Source organism: Diadema antillarum, unplaced genomic scaffold, assembly GCF_040938485.1.
Source record: "Diadema antillarum isolate AM-2024a unplaced genomic scaffold, OU_Dant_1.0 scf00000170, whole genome shotgun sequence".
NCBI classification, from domain to species: Eukaryota; Metazoa; Echinodermata; class Echinoidea; order Diadematoida; family Diadematidae; genus Diadema; species Diadema antillarum.
The window spans coordinates 2,229,664-2,243,729 of NW_027271059.1; the positions used below are offsets into that span (position 1 = coordinate 2,229,664).

General features: G+C 37.9%; 1 protein-coding gene across 2 annotated transcripts in view; it reads right to left on the bottom strand.

The window, feature by feature from the left end:
- LOC139722757 (uncharacterized) overlaps positions 1-14,066 on the bottom strand; it is a 55,986-nt gene that overhangs the window by 25,025 nt on the left and 16,895 nt on the right. The window contains exon 1 of one of the 2 annotated variants that reach the window (XM_071634045.1): positions 9,645-9,808. The exons of the other annotated variant lie outside the window; for it this stretch is intronic. The gene's annotated coding sequence lies outside the window, so the exon portion shown is untranslated. Of the gene's footprint in view, positions 1-9,644; positions 9,809-14,066 lie in introns of those variants that run through there. 2 annotated transcript variants of the gene reach the window in all.

Consider the following 14,066-nt stretch of genomic DNA (forward strand, 5'->3'; position numbering starts at 1 on the left):
CTCTCTTTTACAAACTCGTTCTTTGCCCCCCCCCCCCCCCCCCATCTCAACCTACACATAGCTACACTATACATCAGGGATCGCCATCCCACTGACTTCTTGTCCTGACAACTACAGTACGCTGGTATGTTACAGAACAACAATTCATATTAAGTTCCAGACGGCCTCTAAAAGGCTATGATCCCAATGACCCTGCGAGGACAGAAACCGGAGCGGGGAAAAAAAAATGCCGAGAGGTCGCGTTCCCAATCTGCGTGCAGGTCGCGTAGACTTGACCTCCTTGCTCGCCTCTTGTTGTTGTTGCTTATTTTTTCCCCTGCTACTTGGAATAGCCTTGCTACCTATATACTATCACTATGTTGGTACTTTGCGAGTATGGGGCGCCAAGTGTCACATGGTTCCTTTCGTCACACAAAAATCTAATCAGTCATTTTCTAGAAGAAATGTTCATTTCGTTACGAATAAACATTTCGTAAGGAAATGGTCATTTCGTCGACGAAATGATTGATTCCGTAACGAAACGGACAATGCGACACTTGGCGCACCATATGTGAACACCTTGGACCCGCAGATACCAATCCAGCAACTGCAATCCGAGTCGTACGTCTTCGTGTCACGCATCAGTGTTTATCTTGGAATCAAACCAGAGCTCAGTATGACGCTGTCAACTCACCCCCTTTAAACCTAGCAAGCTCTAAATGCCAGAGATGCGGAATATAGACGGGTTATGGGTATTACTAATCAAAGAGCGATGTGAAAATGTTAACGCTATGAAGCCATCACCAATATGATAATTGCTCGCGGAGCGAACCGTTCCATTGGAATAAGAGTCGAAATACAGGAAATTATATAAAGGTAATATCCCTCCCAAAGGAATAAACCATCTTTACGCTTTGTAGATCACTGATCCTAATGACCTAATGACGAATGATATTCTAGGCTGATGCAAATCATGAGATATTAATATGTGTAAAGTGTTGTCCAGTGGTGCTTCGAATTAGTTTTCATCTTGAGCGAGAATTGGTGGTTCACCATGAGCTGTGCCCTGTAGCAAACGGCCTGAGATGATTTGCATCCATTTTTTATGAGGCAGTTTGCCTCTCCGCCTCCATCTCATTATGTTCATTCGACGAGATCAGTCAAATTTGAAGGTACAACGACTGTCGCACTGAAATTAAACAAAATATTAAAGTGTTCCCTAGTGCTTTACTGTGAACTTATCAAAGGCTGATGAAACGAAAATCCAGCTCTAGTGCTTCAAACCAGGTGTAAAATGTGATTTAGGGATAGATAGCAACAACCAACGTAAGAGTTTTGTGTTTCACTATTTGGCAAATTTGTACTGAATTTCACGTTTCTACCCATGCCTTGGCGACCTTTCCTGAAAACCAAATTGTAGACCACTTGTTTTTGTTTCTCTTCATTTCGTTTTTTATCTGTAGTTTGTTATCCTTCCTGTTCCGTTCCTCCTTTCGTCTTGTCCTTGTCATAGTCCTTTCTTTCTGTTTGTTTCGCCTGACGTCATAATATCATTTTTTTTTTCATACTTGACGTCCTTGACGGACCTTGAGATGCCCTCATCTTCTAGAGTAATTCATAAAATTCAAAAGCTGAGCTTCTCTAGTGAATTGCTCTTTTTCATAACGGTTACAAAATAAAATTTTATTGCTTACTTATTTATTCACCTACAGAAAAAGTTAACATTATAATTGTATCCATGATTTGTTGAAACTTACGTGATTCAAAGATCCTTGAAATATTATGTGATCCTTATTTCTTTTCTATTTCTGTATGTGGAAAAAATCACTTGAATTGAATTGAACATGAATATGTAAATAAGTTTAATCAATGTTAAATACTAATAGATACAGAAAATGCGAACAATAGTTATGATATAGTTTCTAGAATAAAACATTTAAAGGTTTTTGTTGTTGTTTGTTTGTTTGTTTGGTTTTTTTTTTTTTTTGCATTGAGAGAAAATAGTGAAATTCCTAATATTTTACCCTTTGTCGCAAAATATTCATATGGTACGATGTTTGTGATACAACAGACCTAAACGTATGCATTCAATGTGATTACCCGATTTTTTTTTTCCCTCACTGTTCCCAAGGGCACAGGTTTCCTTTAAATTTGTTTGCCATAGATTAAAAAAAAATCTTTCTATTTGTAACTGTTTAAAAGTGATATCAATAAGTGAGGCATTTCGAATTTCTTTTCCTTCATATACTAATGTAAAATTTATGGTAGTTGCGAGGCAACGAAATCGTCCCCTTGTTATAATTACAACGATGCTTTAAAGTGCTTTGAATATCTCATAGCTTCCCGATGTTTGTTTCTTTACTGAAGTGAAGCGTAGACTAGTTTGCTGCAAGTTTTCGCAGTATCCATTTACTTAAAAGGGAAATTAATCCCAATATACAGGTTTGAGCAAAATGCAGCACTACAATAAGTAGAATCCAGTAGTAATGTTTGAGTAAAACCGGTTTCAATCGTTCAAACGTTAAGACCTGTTAAGCTTTACGTGCCACAATCTGGTTGAGAAGATAACGGAAGTTCCTTACTTCACTGCAGGACAACAATAAGAAGAAAGTATTGACTATAACGATACGTCTATGAAACTCCATCTTTATATTCATTACACACGCTTTGATACAATTGAAGACCTGAATATAAGAACGACCCAAGTCCAATTTTTGGACAAATTCAGTTTGACATGGGAAATTGTAGCTTATGCATGGACTCATCTTGAAGTATAAATGATAAATCATAATTACCCCCGGAAGTGCCTCAAATGAATGAGTTAAATCTTATATTAATGTAAGAATGAAGGACTTGGGTCATTCTTACATTCATATAATAGCGCCCTCTCTCATCCTTCTCTCATCTCTATAGCAGAATATCATGTATATGAATCAACTCAGGAAAAGTGTGAACTGAGAAAAGAGGCTCTGAAGTACAGTGTCTATTCAAGCACTTAATTCTTACCAAACCGTACTGGCTGTGCGATGAATGGGACAAAAACAGGAAGTAAACCACCAGAGTAACAACAATGAAGGGATTATCAGATTGAAATGAAATTAAGCATGCCTCATTAACACAGTCTGTCCATAATCAATGCCAACTTTCAAAGCAGTAGCATTATCCTTTCAAAAGTTATTAGAGTTGAAAGTGAAGAGTGTTGACAAGGTTTTTCTGAAATGAAAAAGGGAACTCTAAAAACACACCTAATCTCACTATTCTACCAAAAATGTTCGAGATAAACTGCTAAAAAAACACACTTTCCTGCTCGTTTTATGATACCAAATTTTAGCATAATGTAAAAGAAGACCCGCTCTTTCAGAAAATATGAAAAAGTCAAGTTCGGCTAGGTTGACCCATTTCACTTATTTTTAGTCCTCACGCAAAGTCAATGTGTGCGACTTTATGTTCGTTTTGAGGTGCACGGTCACATATGCAATGTTGCCTTCCCATCACAGTTAAATAGAATATTTTTGGACAAATAAAAAAGATATGAAGTTTTTTTTAAGTTTACTCGAAATGGTCTTCCATGGACTTGGGTCGTTCTTATATTCATATACTAAATTGTTACTGAAAGATTATTTCTCCTGCATAGTTTCTGCGGAAAGAGAGGTAAGTCAAGTGCTCTTTCATTTTGCAAGAGAAATGAGACAAAAACAATCTTTAAATCGTTGTGTCTATTTCCCTTTTAATGTTATTATGCAGTGAGGTGAGAGCTGTTTTTTTTGTTTTCATAATTTCCTCAAACTGAAGTAATGCGTTTACCTACATTGCTGCAATCACTAAATCCACATATATTTGGGCTTAGACATATCTTCTTGGTCCTAAATTCTTATTCGGTGAGATAATGAGAAACCTTTTATGAAACATGAAATAACATGTAATAAAAAAGAGGAATTTCCGTTATCTTAATGAAAATTGATTTTGAAATGACTGAGAATGCAAAAGAAAAAGAGAGCCTTTATCCTAATGATAGTGTGACCCACCTTTTATTAGGATTACTTTGTGCTACTCTGTCGATAGATATGTCAGCAATTGCAAAACCGATTTTCATTAAATAAAGTTTAATTCATCTCAGAATTGTATACTCTGCACTATTTCATAAGTGGTTTCTTGGTATCTCGCAAAAGAAAAAAGTTAAAAGCCCAATCCTCATTTCCACCAATACTACACCATCCCTTTAAACTGAAAGCCACTTGGGGTTGCGCCTCTCTTTACGCAGTCTACCGTAAACAGTCATGTGCGCCGCTAAATGGGATCAAGAGCGAAGTCTCGATGGCGCCTCGCTGGTATGTTGTGAGAAGATGTCTTGAGGTATGTCAAAAATATCTTCTTACATTGCACGAGAAGCACCAAATAGCACGCCCTGAGTCCTCTACAACTGATACAAAACAACCCCTAAAACAATAACAGTTTGTCATCTTTTCAAAGGTTAGCTTTTTTGAAGGTTACTTTTATTATAAAAGTACGTTAATGCAAAATTGGAAAAAAAAAGTAAAGAATCGTCCAAAAGTTCGTTGTTCCGAATATGAAATAAGGTTCGTTATTTTGAAGACCATTAATCCGTAAACGGAAATGGGTTTGCAAATCCGGCGGAAGTTTGCAACTACGCACCCTCAAATCATTTTCTGATGAAGGGATTGTATTTCATTTTTCTGATCAAGGACCCTTTGAAATAAAGATAATCACCCCAAAAATTGAAACAGCCAAATCATGTATTTTGAAGAATCTTATTAATGGGAATGTGCCCATTATGTGAATGGATTCAGATAAGGAAACATTGGTACAACAAACCAGTGAAGTTTTGGACAATCCGTTCAAAAGTTATGATTTTTTTTTACGTTTTGGTTGAATCCATCTGCCGTCAGCGCTGAAAAAAAATATAGGCCTATATATAAAGATCGAAGACTGCAAAGTTATTGATGTCTATAAGAAGATCAACAGTATAAAATAGATAAATACTGATTGAATTATACATATTCTTCTTTTTTTTTGGGGGGGGGGGGCACAATGTAAAAGCATTTGACTTATCTCCTTCAGAATACGGAGGGCATAATGCGACACATAGTTATGTCAGTCAAAGATATATGATTCCATAAAAAAAAAAAACCAGATACGTTTGTGAAAATTAATTATTAAATGCGGTGAAAAAAGTAACACTTGCTTCATACCCTAATGTGAAGTAATCGAAATTTTGAAATTGTACATTTCTCCATGGTATTTGGTTCAACCTCTCATGATTTAGTGTAAAGCATGCCCCAAACAATATAAAAATCGAATAGTTTGCAATCTAGCATCTGGGAGCAAGACTAGATAATATGTCTAAGTCTTTCGCCACGGGATGACGACGGGCAAGCAGGGAGGAGTGCCAAACCAAGGTCTTGAGACGTCATTATTCATTTGTCTCGCGCAACATACATGCAACTGACAGTGCGGTATTTGTTGCTTGTAGGTCTAGCGGTAATCTTGAACATGAGCTGCTCTATTTTGATTTCCTTCCTTTTTGGGGGGGTGGGGGGGTTGGTTTAAACTCTACCAATGGTTTCAAGGTTTCAGGCTCCCAGTCAGAGGAAATTTGGAGGTCAAATAACGTACTTCCTTATCAAAATGCACCATCCTTCCTCAACGCACGCAATCCCAGGTGCGTCTCATGCCCCCCCCCCCCCCCCCCCCCCATCCACACGTACCCACACACTCACGCATCTATAGACAATTTTCCATTGAACGTCGAAATAGGTGTAGGGAAAATGGGATATGTATGTTGATGATGGAGTGATGATGTTAAGGGTCCTGTTTACCTTTGGGAACAGTGAATTTAAAAGTATTCAAGATATCACATTTGATGTATAATGTGTAGGTCTGTTGTATCACAAAACATCCTGCCATATAACATTTTCGCAATAAAGCCTAGAATATGATACAGGAGATATCAGTATTTTTCTCATTAAACCACAACTGTACACGGTTTAGTCTGGAAACATTTTTATTAAACTATCGTTCACATTTTGTGTATTTAACAACACTTAACATTAATTATACGGATTCAATTTTTTACAGTGGTTGTTTCTACCCCGAACTCACATTTTTGAACTATTTCAAAGCACTAATGCTTGGTTTTTGTTTTATCTGCACACGGTAAATTATGCCTTTGATTTTCTTTGTCAATAGTGCTTGTAAACTGTAATAACTTTTTTCCTGGGTTTAATCTTCTCTTAAGCAAAAAAAAAAAAAAAAAGTCAATATCATCCGTAACAACAGCATCGTTTTTCACAAAACCATTATATCAAAAAAAAACAAAAAACAAAAACGTATGATCTTCACTACTGCTTGTTTGTTCAAATAAAATTGTTTTTTATCAACAGTTCAATATAACTTAATAGTTATAGACATAACGAAAGTCATTGCTCTCCTAATTACTCTCCTCGTTGGTTCTAATCATTATAAATACATAAGCTATAAGAGGAGCAATAATCTATTACTTGCCGTGCTATTTCTGGGGAAAATCAGAGAGTTCTCTAAAATAGAATTAAATGTATATTCACTCAATGACAGGCAATGTGAAACATATAAATTGCAACCTGAAAGGAATTTAACAAGTTATTTACAGAAATGTCTCAAGTCTCGTGCGCCAGACGCTTTGTATTACCGTCATTCAGAGAGATAGAAGCAGACAGAGAGACAGATAGAAAACACAACTTGTCACACTCATCAAAAATATATATTATTCAAATCAGGACAGAAGTACAATGATGTGTGTGCATCGGTGTTGTACGGTGCTATTTCAACGACAGGAACTCTCAAAATATTATGGTGAATCGTTTCACACAACTGAGTAATAAATCTCCCGGAAATGTGAATACCAAAGGTGTTCTTTGTTTGTTTGTTTGTTTTTAGAGAGAGAGCATTATAATATATCACGTGAATAGTGATGGAATAGAATCAGGTCTCCTGAAGGTAATGATCTTTGGTGAGATCGGTGTCGCTAAAAATGGGGACGAAGCCCATGTATTCTCGGGGATTGAGTTAATGCGGCAATATTAGTAGAACACATCATTGAAGTTTGAAAAAAGAAATTAAGAAATGGAACATTTTTTTTTTCAGAAATAAAATGAAAAAGTATTATTTTTTTTTCTTTAAATTTCGGTGCCGCCATAGCTGCATGGGAAAATTTTAACAGGTGGTGACGACACGATGGACAGCCATATAAATAAAATATAAAAAAGGAAAAATTCCACCCATATAATTTCTCTTCTTAATGAAAGGTACACCTTCCCTCTAACTGCCATTATTTTAGAAAGTTATTACAATTCCTCCTGTTTTCCGAAATAAGTCAAGTGCCTCTTCCCAACCCTATTTATAAGATGAAAATATGTCAGATTGTCTGTGATTTTTTTCAAAATTAAATGCTGTCTGTACGTATCAGAAAAATGTAAATGGTATTAGGTATTCGAAATCAATACAGAAAATGTGAATTACATGCGCGCACCGTCGAAATTACGTCACAAGAGTATAGTATATACACACACGCTGGCATCAGTAGGAGCGGCAGCAGTAGGTATAAAGCACAATGTTTTTCCACACATTGTCCGTTTTAAAGTGATGAAATAGGACTGGTGGAGATGGCAATAAAGCTTTAACTTTTTGTGAGACAGTAAGACAACACTCAGGAAACGTTGAACTGCATATCACGTGCAAATTTGGGCTGCCGCGCATGAAAATGGATGCGCGATGGATTCTAGGAGAGATCCATTTCGAGGCGGATTAGAACAGGAACTATTTAATGCTTATTTTATTACAAAAAAGGAAAGTTAATTATTGTACTCTATTCTGTTGTTGTTGCTTTTGTACATTGGAAAAGGCAATTTGTCCTCAACTTTATTTCACTTTCAGCGAATATTTCTGAAATCGCCTGGTTCCCTCTTTCTTTTAAGTTTCCAATTCAACATTGACAATAACTTTTCTTTGAAACAATTCGGTTATAATTTGCCTATTCTAATTGCGTCCTCTTTTAATTTTCACATTGCTTGAGCAACGTTTTCTGTATTACCCCCCCCCCCCCAAAAAAAAAAAAGAGCTGCATTGATTTGTATGTATATGCAAATGTTATTATTGTATAAAGCCGTGGATCTTGCCCATTATCTCACACACACAACTGTTCCAATTTGCGTAGGCCTACATGTTTTGCACTCTATACCGTAAATGACTCTGGATGGGAGATGTATGTCAGACCAAGCTGGAAGTATGGGACTGCCTTCAAACCAACACGGAAAGCCAACACGCAACAGCACATTGCCCTGTATAATTGGGTGGAAACCCACGCTCGATCCTTGACCCTCCAGTCTTCACATACCCAGACAAACTCACTATTGCTGAGGCGCATAGTGCTGATGTGTATTAACACCAGAGAGGTGGGACCCGCCCATAATAATCATTGATTACACACACACAAAAAAAAAATACAAACTGGTATTGCAAAATTCAAATGAAATAAAAGAATAAGGATACATTCAAAACACCTTCCAACAAACGCACGCGAAAACGTTAAATGCATTAAAAACTCTTCAGCTCACCAACTCATAATACACAAAACGATCGAGTCCCAATCTTTCAACAATAAAGTGTTCGTGATAGGTAACGACCAGACCAGGGGGGGGGGGGGGAGTGAACCCCCCCCCCCCCTTAAACTCACACGCACACACGTACAACGATACGATTTTGCAGGACATTACTGGTCCACATAAGAATTATCATATTTTCCAAATATTTGTGAAATGAAATGGACAAGTTAAGAAGACAGAATTAAAGACGGCCGAAGAATTAACAGAGCCACTATAACTCGGGACAGCACAGGATTTCAGGGAATATATATATATATATTTTTTTTTTTTATAATGGTTCACTTTCACAGGTGAGCTCTTCAATAAATACATTTTCAACTGAATCTACGATCAATTTAAAACGTTTTTCTTTGAAGCACCCGAGTACCGCACATATTACTGATGTATAGTGTCTGCCATTACATTATAAAAAGGAAAAACAACAAATTATATTCAACATTCGTGGTTAGACGGTATATAGATCACCGGGAATTACGTATTTTCAGAAATTACTTGAGTAGGCCTACTTGAGCACAATCCCAGTAGCGGATCGGGGGTGGGGGAGGGGGGGGGGGGGGGCGCACCGGGCGCGCGCCCCCTTTTTATTTTATGTTGAAACAAAAGAAATAAAAAGGAAAAATCGGAGGGGGCGCTGCCCCCTTTTTTTTTTTATTTTGTGAAGGCGCCTCCCCCTAACCGATTCGAATTCCTGGATCCGCCCCTGTTCCTTACCTCGAAACGTATCTATATATTAAAGAAGACACAGAATATTAGTATACTTTATAGAAATAATATAAGGTTTGCAAGATTGCAGAAAATAAAGCCATGTCTGCAGTAGCATAAGGAAACCATAGTGACAACTTCCATGAGACTTCGTGCTTAAAATTGAAATCCCCATTAGGGCATGGTTAAGAAGTCTAATTTGATGATCAGTCCAAATTTAAAGTTTACGAGCTCCACTTCTGCATGGTCTGTTAGTTGCTCCTTTCTTGCTGCAGTCTAAATGTTAGGTCGAACACGAATGCTTACCGTTAATGTACAACTCCTTGAATGAGAATGTCAAGAACCACGTTCCGAGAGCCAGCCGTACAGCGATCCTACAGATTATCGGCACAAACTTGAAAGTGAATGACTTTTTTCGCATGTCGAACCGGAATTTATACCTTATGGCGCACAGGCGATCATTTCGGGTCTGTTGCGCAATTTATCGTTGCAACCCACCCCTTTGTAATAAGAGCCAAGAACAGTATCCGGGTCTAGTTTGACTACGCGAGGTCAAGGACAAGGTAACCTCCCACTCAAACATCTTGTTCATCTAAAGGGCTTTTTACACTTGTGTTTCTTAACCCCGGACTTTCTCTGACCCAGGACTATCGTTAGTCCCGTACCAATTTTTTCAGCTTTTTACACTCGCCAATTAGTCCCGTACTATCTCTTGTCCGGGGCTAAGGAGAAAACTGACCTTTTTACACTCGTATTTCTTAGCCCCGGACTTTCCAAACCACATGAATATTCATAATTACGCTGTGTACTGTACACGTACACGCACGCACCGGCAGCAATTGATTACCTCGTTTCTGATTGGTCAGTGAGGGTCGGACTTCGTCTCCGTCGCTTAGCCCAGGATTATTTTTTCGTTCTGTTTACACTCACTTGCAATTGCGGTGGCACCGCAATTGCGGTGCTAACCCCTGCTATTTTGCAGGGCCAGATAGTACCGTACTATCGGTGGGGCTAGCCCACTTTGGCAAAAACGAGTGTAAACAGAAAGTGGGCTAAGGATAGTCCCGTACCAACGGTGGGGCTAAGGCCCCCCCCCCCCCCCCCCCCCTTAGCCCCACCGTTGGTCCGGGGCTAAGCAAAATTTTACAAGTGTAAACACTTTTAAGGGCTTTTTACACTTGCGTTTCTTAACCCCGGACTTTCTCTGACCCAGGACTATAGTTAGTCCCGTACCAATTTTTTCAGCTTTTTACACTCGCCAATTAGTCCCGTACTATCTCTTGTCCGGGGCTAAGGAGAAAACTGACCTTTTTACACTCGTATTTCTTAGCCCCGGACTTTCCAAACCGCATGAATATTCATAATTACGCTGTGTACTGTACACGTACACGCACGCACCGGCAGCACTTGATTACCTCGTTTCTGATTGGTCAGTGAGGGTCGGACTTCGTCTCCGTCGCTTAGCCCAGGATTATTCTTTCGTTCTGTTTACACTCACTTGCTTGGCACCGCAATTGCGGTGCTAGCACCGCAATTGTGGTGCTAACCCCTGCTATTTTGCAGGGCCAGATAGTACCGTACTATCGGTGGGGCTAGCCCACTTTGGCAAAAACGAGTGTAAACAGAAAGTGGGCTAAGGATAGTCCCGTACCAACGGTGGGGCTAAGGCCCCCCCTTAGCCCCACCGTTGGTCCGGGGCTAAGCAAAAATTTACAAGTGTAAAAAGCCCTCTTCTGGCATACATGTTGTTAGTACCGATAATCATGTATGTATAATCAGTGATGTTCCTAACTGACGACGACATTAGGTTTTTGCCGCTGGTTCAGTGACAACATGTATACTGAGTACAGTAAACTCAAATTGTTTTTGACATAGTATGATGACAAAGCAGGATTCACGCCAGGATTTTCTCATACTTGTGGATTATCGCAAATGCACTATAGGCGCGTACACAACGAAGCGCGAAAGACTCTAATGTTCAATACAACACAGATAAATCACCGCTAAAATACCACTTTTGAAAGGTCATGCACCTATAAAAAGAGAAGTGAGGACAAACTATGGGGAAGAAATTGATACATATTGACGCTAGTAATAACTCATAATATTAATTTGTAATATTTCTACTCTTTGTTAATATGTGGAAACATGATGAACACATCGTTTTCAGAAACATCTGTAGGTCACTGTACTGTATAGAAGTTTCAGTAGTGTTTAAACAGTCCCACTCATTTGTAACTTTTTCTCGTCGAAAAAAAAAGAATGAAATAAAAAGTTGAAACAAACTGAAGTCGTTTACTTTCATTTTTACAAGGGAAACCAGAGCAGGCATTAATTCCACGTTGAATGCAAAAGTATGCCAGCAGTGAAACTGACAATACATCAACAACAAAAGCAGGGATACAGTGACAAAAACAACAACAACCACAAGTAGCAATTATCATTGAAAATGGTTAAATCATGTTTGTTATGAAATCACGAACAGATGTCAAGGACAGGATATTGCGCTTGTGATTATTTGTTGCTCGTTAGAAAGTAATAAAGACTAAAAAACACGCAAATAGAAAAAAAAAAATACCAGTAAAACTAAAACTAAGTCACAACATTGAAGGTCGAAGGAGAGATTGAGCACGGAGTGGTATGGTGGGGGCGTGTAACGTTTCATTAAAAAAAAAAAAAAAATCTTACTAGCAAGATTGGAAATGCGGGGCATTCATTTTTTTTTCTTCTTAAGCAGCATTAGTTGCAACAGAATTATGCAATGTTAAAGTGGTCATGACGTTATTGGCCGACATTTCTCCATTAATCTGCAAAGTTTTCCTTCGCACCTCTTTTCTTTTTGTCAAAGTTAAAGACATGATATGCATATTTTTTTGTGTCAAAAATATATATAGGCCTTATCATTATGCTCCGAAATGTGTATATATATATATATATATATATACATATATACAAATAAGTAGGCGACCTATATATTAGCAAGCACTAGTGAATTTATCACCACGCACTCCATGAAGAGTGATTATGAATTAATCGTATCTTCCATGTCCAATGTCCCATTTAAAGGGGATAGCTAGTAACTGATCGGTGGGAGGCAGTGGGAATGCTGGATCATGATTGTTCCAATCCTTGTGGGATTCATAGAGTACATTATATATCTATTGTTGTGTGAAAATTATTTGCTTCAGAATGGTCTCATAGTCAAGTAATGTGCGGTTTAATGTTTCCAGGTTAGCGTGCCTGGTCAGTGACAGGGCATTAATCTGCACATTACTTGAATACGAGACCGTTCTGAAGCAAATAATTTTCACACAACAGTAGATACACAATGTACTCTTAAATGAATCCCACAAAGATTGGAACAATCATTTCCCAGCATTCCCACTGATCGGTTACTAGCCATCCCCTTTAAAATCACGTGAAGCTTTTTCAACTCACTAAAGGATACATTTTTTATCCAAAACATAATTTCAACTATGTCAGAATGTTGGCCTGTTTGACACTCCAAGAAGTACTACAAAAAAGTGATATCATTTTGCAAATTACATGTAGTATGCTATTTGCAAAATGATATCACAAAGCAATTCTGAAATTATGAACACCTTCATACCGTTACTCCGTGAAATGTAACAATTTCTAACAAAACAATAATTGTGACATCACAAAGCATTTGACGTCGTGCACTGTGTCGTATCTTACTGTGAAGCTAAACATTCCCCCCCCCCCAAAAAAAAAAAAAAATAATAATCTGAATACGTTAATGAAGTGACTTATCATGGGTACAATGTGATGTCTTTATGGACGCGAGATGTATGGGTTTGCAGATACGCACACATAATGCATTGCCCATAATCATGTTCGTATAAAAAACACCCAGCATTAATCAAATTCCCAAGTGCTTGATAAAAGTCCATTATATCACTGCGCTGCTGCAATGGACAATCCATCTTAATTCACTGAGACATCACTCAGATAAAATTGAACTTAGAAGAACTTTTGGTTTCACACAGTACATCCAGACAATGGCCGGGTAGTTTCGCATTCTCATTACGTGCAGTGGGGCCCCTCCTCCTTTCCAAAAACAACAAAAACCAAAGTTTTACCAGCAACAATGACTGATTCATTTCTTTTTACAGTGATCAGTGAAGTTTACATAGTGTTACAAAATACCATACTTAAAAGGATATGTCCACCCTCATACACATGTCAATTGAGATAACGCAACAATATAAGTGGAACGCATCAGTGAAAGTTTGAGGAAAATTGGACTATCCGTTCAAAAGTTATACATTTTTAAAGCTTCCGTGCAGTCACTGCAGGATGAAGAGACTACTGCAGTTAATGATGCCATATGCGTAGAACGATAAAAGGAAAAATATGAAGAGAATTCCAAAAAATTTCATTTTTTTTTGAAAAAAAATACACATTCCCTCAAATTGTAACTGACATAGATATGTTAGGGTGATATTACTCCCCTCGCCTTTTGAAAGAGGCAAGCCATGTGCTATTTCATTATACGAGAAAAGTTGAAATATGTTGAATTTTCTTTATATTCCCTTTATATCGTTGTACACATATGGCATCACAAGCTGTTGGATTCTTCACATCCAGCGCGATTATGGATCTGAAACCTAAAAAAGTCATAAATTTTGAACGAATTCTCCGATTTTACTCAAACTGTCACGTATGTGTTCTGTGAATATTGCTGCATTCTCTCAATCCATGTTA